Below are 6,304 nucleotides of genomic sequence, written 5' to 3' on the forward strand. Positions count from 1 at the left end.
TCAAATTTGTCCTTTGTTCCCAGCAGACAGATGTTTCTAGTCCAAAAGGACTCATTCTAGGCTGCCTTCTAGCTGACTCAGAAGAACTCAAAGGAGCCAGTTCAATCTACAGCTTTGAGTCTGAAGCAGTGTTTTCGCATGTGTTTTTACATTTTAAATAATCCCAACCGTAGGCAGGCAGTTAGCTGTGCAAAAACACAAACCTTGCTCTTACCAACAGCTTTAAGGAAAGACCTTCAGATACTCCCACTGATCTTTGTTAGCATCCACCAAAAGCATTTGCTAAGATGCTTTCCTTCGATGTAGGTGGGCGAAGGAGAAGAGGAAGCCAAGTTTTCAGTGGAGAACTACTGCTTCTTAGAAATTCAACAATTAATACCGTAGCTGAACACACGGGAGAAGCAGGCTCAGCTGCGCCCAAGCTCCAAAGCACAACACAGACATGGTTTAGGCAGATGAAGGGAATGAGAACGAACCACAGCATCTCCCAACAAATCCATCAAAATCTGACATCACCTCATTCCTAAAAGGTTTACATGAGAGGCAAATTGCATGCAAGCATCAGAATGATTAGTGTGGGCTCAGTACACTGACAGACACGTTGGTCAGGGCACACTCCAATCTGTGCTTTCAGTACACATCCACTTCTGAAGATCACCAGCTCCAATAACTCTATTTATTATCAGAAAGCCATACAGGTGTTTCAAAATTATCACTGGTCTGCCTGAAAACTACCACAAAAGGCTTTATCTTGGAAAGTATTTTCAAGTAGCTGCTCCGGCTATCTGTACAAATATGTAGGTCCTCTTTTGTTGCTGTAATATTACAATGCTTTGTTAATTGTACATTACTGTTGTCATTTATGTAAATGTACCAGGATTTTATTAACAACGTGATTTTAAAATACACAGCCGCTGTTATTTATTCTGCTCTTCTAACAACAAGAGAAAGCGTATTTAAAGTCACTGCTGTGGAAAAGGCCATTGGAGTTTTAGCATCTTAAATTTGTTTTGGTATATATACCCAATTTTACACTCTAAAACAAGGGATAGAGGCATTCATTTCCCCTTCCTAAGCTCAAACATTTTTTTTGCAGTAATAAGTTGAACTTGTAATTCCCCTAGCTGAAGTAAGGTTAGCTGTTTTCCATCAAAAAGCAGTAGACGGTAGTGTCTAAAAAATCCTAATTCTAGGCTGCTTCTCTCTACAGCAGAAGAGACTGTGACAGTTAAAGCAACTATTAACCTGGAGGTATTCACACAGTCCTCAGAAGTTAAACATCTGATTCACTCCCTCCCAAATGCTAACAAAGAAAATGGAAAAAAAAGCGGGTAACGCTTCCTTCCCGAGTCACCTCAGAACCCCAAAGGCTAGAAGGGCTCCGGGTGGCGCTTTGCTGTGGCAGCAGCAAAGAGCATTTAAGAACACACTGACAGCCACACGGAGTCAGACACATAGCAGCAGTGGAAGCAAGGGCATTTATCTACCAGGCAAGAAGTATACAAGTATAAGAGCAAGACTTTGATCCAGAACTATTTTTTTTTTTTCCCCTCCCTTAAGTTTACCCCATAAATCTTGTAGACGCCTACCGAGTTTGGGGCTAATGGCTGAGCTGTAACTCTGAAACTTGGTGCTACCTCTACAGGACTCAAATACTTTCTTCAGACGAAGCACATTTCAGAGGAAATCATTAATACAGCCCGAACCTGGACTTGGCTGCTGAGAAGCACTTTGTAATTGTTTCTTTCCTTCAATTTCCTACCACACATCCAAACAAAGGGAACCCTGCAGCTTATCTCTCTGGTGTAGCAAGAGCTGAAATACAGTTCTATAATAAATTGCCATCACAGGCATTTCTTAGCATTTGATTTACATCACCCGAGAGCAGTCTGCTGGGAATGATACACCAGGCTGCTTTCTCTCGCGCTGTGCCCTTACAACAGCACACCTGGAAACCCACCAATACAAACACCAACTTGTTCTCAAGAACCATGGAATACAAACACCTAAGATTCCCTTTGGAGCACTTTTACTCTAACAAGTAGATTAAATAGAAATTTCTTACGAACGTATTGCATACCACCTCTGTTTTACACAGTGCTGCCCTTGGCGTCCCAGAAAGTATCATAGCAGAGTTTGCCCAACTTTGGGGAAGTGCAAAACTTTGCTGGCCATAATTATATTATTTCAGGGAGCAGAGGAAATAAATGGAGCTCACACATCTGCCTGAACACGCTCAATGACTCTCGGACAAAAATAAAACCTTTTTGCTTTACAATAAGCCTTTGCACAGCAGGCAAGCGCTGGCTAATGCAGCACTGCTACTAACTGGCCCTTTGCCCTCACCAAATGCTGTCCAAGCAACCAGACATTGCTTCCCACACCTGCCAGAATGGAGACAGCCGACGGGACACAAGAGGGGGGAAAAAAAAAAAAAACCAACCCATGAGAGCAGCGACTCCCTTGAGGAACAAGGGCAGCAAGCTGCTGTCGCCACTGCCCGTGGCAGAGAAGAGGACTCAAAAGCTAGATTTGCCTCCCCACAGGGCAGATTTTAAGTATAAGGGATCCATGAATCCACCTGAAAGCAAATTGAATATTGCACTCAGCATTGTTTGCCCAAGCAAAAGAGGGGCAGAAAAAAACGTCTGTCATACAATGAAAACCCACAGCACAGCAGCGAGAAAGGCCTTATAAACGGCAACGCAGACCGGCCCAGCCCCAGAGCTGAAGTCATCTCAGTGTTGCCCATTTTCCTACTGTTTGTACCCAGAAAACGAGCAGGGCAGTTCACAGCGGCTCAGCTACAGCACTGCCCTCATGCACAGGGCAGACAAAGCTCTTTGCTCCACATACACGCTCACTGGGCAGGCACTTACTAGACCAAGCACTGGATTTCACCCAACACTCCCATCTCCACTTTGAGACACAGCAGGAGAAGGCTGCCTGTGTCCCTCACCACCTCTCTCCACCCTCAGCCTCGACGCGCCTGCTAACAGAAAGCAGTCGTTTGAAAACACACACCACGAGGTGCAATTAGTTTTAGGGCCCTTACCAACAGACGGGCTCATGGTGCTGAGACTACATAGGGGAGAAGGAGTGACATAGCCAAACAAAAATCCAGCTGTGGAAGCAAAAAAACCTCCCGAGACAGTATCACAATGGCCAAATGGAAAAGACATAACTTCCTCCTGCCCCTTATGTGCTTTGCCCTTATCCAGTACACCAACCTTTGCTTCCCAGCCAGCTCGCTTCACCCTCACGCCGCTGCAGGAGGCAAGAGCCCTCCTGAAAGCACAGCCAGCTCGCAGCAGCAGGGAAGATCCTCAGCTTCACTGGTTTTACTTCCTCCCAGATGATACCTCGCAGAGGTCAGCTCGCTCCAGCTGTCAAAATAGCTCACGGGTCTCCAAGCAAGCAGGATGATTCCACTGACAACTAGGTCACATCTACCCACCACCTGCAGAGAGCTGCTCAGCTATATGTGGCTTTCCCATTTTGCTCCAATTAGCCACAGTACTCCATCACTGCGGCCAAACCAACTCACTTGAGCACAGGAGAGAGTGAACCTACAGCAACATGACAGACAAGCGATCGGGGGAGCACCGAAAAAGGGCGACAAGCTGACCTCGCAGGTTTAAAACACGGCCTGAGACACTAATGCATGTGGTTACTGGGTTGTGCAAAGACCTGTTCCCCTGCCTAGGAAAGGAGGAGGCACAGACCGCCGAGCTTGGTTTGCCTGCGGTTAAGTGCATGCACAGCAATTAGCAGTGCACCAGCCTCCTTCAAGCATTCACAGCCCCATCTGCAGGGAATCCGGCTACAGAAAAAGCAGGAACCTGCTCTAGTCAGAGGGAAACTTAGGCTCAAAACCAACCGACCCGACCCTAAAATCCAAAGATACAGAACTCACGCTCTTCTCAGCTCCCGTGTTGTGTGGCATTTTTAGTGCACTTCTGGCTACAGAAAGACAGGCATTCTTGCTTTGTTGTTGGATTGCATTCAAGTAGCCCTTACTCTAGCTGGAATTTTAACCCAGCTTGACTGATGGAAAGCACAGACAGAGGAAAATGTGGTTTGACTAGACTTCTTAAAAAAATAAAAATAAAAAATCCACATCTCACTTATTTTAGTATCTGAGGGCTTTTTTCCACTTTGCTGTTCAAAGAGCAACAGACAGGCAGAGGAATCCAAAAAGCTGCCAGAAATCATAAAATGTGCACGGAAAACCTGAAAAAGAACGCTTCAACTGAATACACACGTTTTCTGTAAAAATAGCAAAATTCTCCTTAAACACAACTCCCACTCAGAAACAGAGGGGCACGTGCACAGCTCAAACCCTCTAAGTCTTTTACAGCAGCTACAGTACACCTAATTCACAGACAACAGAGCAAGAATTACTACAGCCTACAGAAGGCAATGGAGGCAGCTCTAGAAAGATGTCAGCTAAATAGTAAAATCCTAGTTTGCTTGAAGAATCCAGTTTAATTTTGCCTATCTTCCACCTTGATTTACAGACAATTTACAAGAAGTCTTGGCTGGACTTTAAATATTTTTGTAGAACAGCTCCTACCCAGCCTGTCATCGTGAATGCTTCCAATGCACTTTACCCAAGACAGTGCCATTAAGTCAGGCGTCGAAGTTTTTATGACTGCTGCCTACTACCATGAGACCGTATTTCCATGAAACAACCAGAAAGCTCAGTCTGACTTAAGGCTTACACAGTAACAGCTTCATCACAACCACGCGCAGGTCACAGCTTTGGCACAGTCCCAGCAGAAGCAGAGGACAACCAAATTCATACACCGTTTCACAGCTATTTAGCATGGACTTAGAAATAAAGAGAAGCTTTGACATATTTTTCATATAAATATGAACTTTGTTTGAACTGCTCGGCCCTTTGGTCATCAGCTTAGCCATTAAAAAACAGAAACCAATTTCAGAGCCCTAACAGCACATGGGTGTTCTACAATAAAACTTCTTTTAAACCTTAGTTTTGAACCTATTAGCAGAACTACAGTTTAACAGCCCTCCTGAGACATGCATTGTAATTCGCACCACTTCTACATTTTATGGAAGTTCAATCAGCAGTTTCTTAGCACAAGAAGTAATGTGCAATAAAAAAAAACCCACCTTCTGATACTGTCACCTATTAGACAGTAAGACCCAGAGCAAGTAAAACACTACCACCTGGGTGAACAAATCCAGCAATCTGCATAGGGTAGGGAAGCTGAAATAATCACTGCTGCTTTATTAGTGCAAAGCTTCAACACACATTAAAAGGACTCTAAAAGTGTTTAAAGCTTTGACTTGCAGCCTGTTAAATCACAGCTGAATCTCATCAAGCAGAGCATATGAAGTAGGCAAGGCAACAATATGCAGTCAGTAACCATTTAATACCAATTCCTTACCTGACCACTACACTTCAAGCACATCTTTGTCATCCCCCTTCCTCAAACGGCTAAAGGATGTGACCAGCTCAGGACAATCCATAAAAAGACCTTTTACAATACCCATCCCTCAGACAAATGTGACCAACTCGATAGGTTTCTGCATTGAGCTAAAAAAGACATTGGAAAACCACAGTCCTACAGGTATCTGTGGAAAATGTGTTTTTTATGCTGCAGAGTGCCTGGGCTAGTGACCAGCTTCCAGGACCAACCGTCCAGCCACAGTACTCCCATTTGTCAGAACCGCTCTCCTCTCACCCAGCCAAGGAACGTCCCCTGAAAGGGCTCCAGCACTAGCTGCAGTCTCCCAAAGCAAGGGGTTGTAGCTCTTCACACCTCTCCCAGCAAGGCCACCACTTATCCTACTTTTTACAATAACAGCAGCAAAAACAGAGAGAATTTAGACTCACCTTTTCTTCTGAGGACTTTCTAGGCAGCTGCGAAGACCCTCACACTTCTTGCCTTCCACATCTGCTCCTTTTACAACTTCTTTAGAGGTGGTTCAAGGCAGCTAACTACCACCTCATCGCTGCCAGTGCTGCTCTTTCACACAGCCGGGTGATAACAGCCCCTCGTCAAGCCTTTAAGGGCTGCAGCTGCAGATCCCCCTTCACAGGGTTCAGCTGCCCCCGCAGCGTGGGGGATGTGCCCTTGCCACTGACTCTCACACAGCGGCTCACTAACCAAAGGTACACACAAGGTGGGCTGCATGTATTAAGCTAAGGACTATGCTCAATATAGATGCTTCATAAAACAGCTTTCTATAGAGGAAATACTATCTTTACCTAGGAAGAAGCTGTTTCTTCAAGCATTTGCTGGAAAAAGAGCTGTGAGATCAACAAGTAAATATA

This window comes from Vanellus vanellus (genome assembly GCF_965231255.1).
Source record: "Vanellus vanellus genome assembly, chromosome: 6".
In the NCBI taxonomy this organism is placed as follows: domain Eukaryota; kingdom Metazoa; phylum Chordata; class Aves; order Charadriiformes; family Charadriidae; genus Vanellus; species Vanellus vanellus.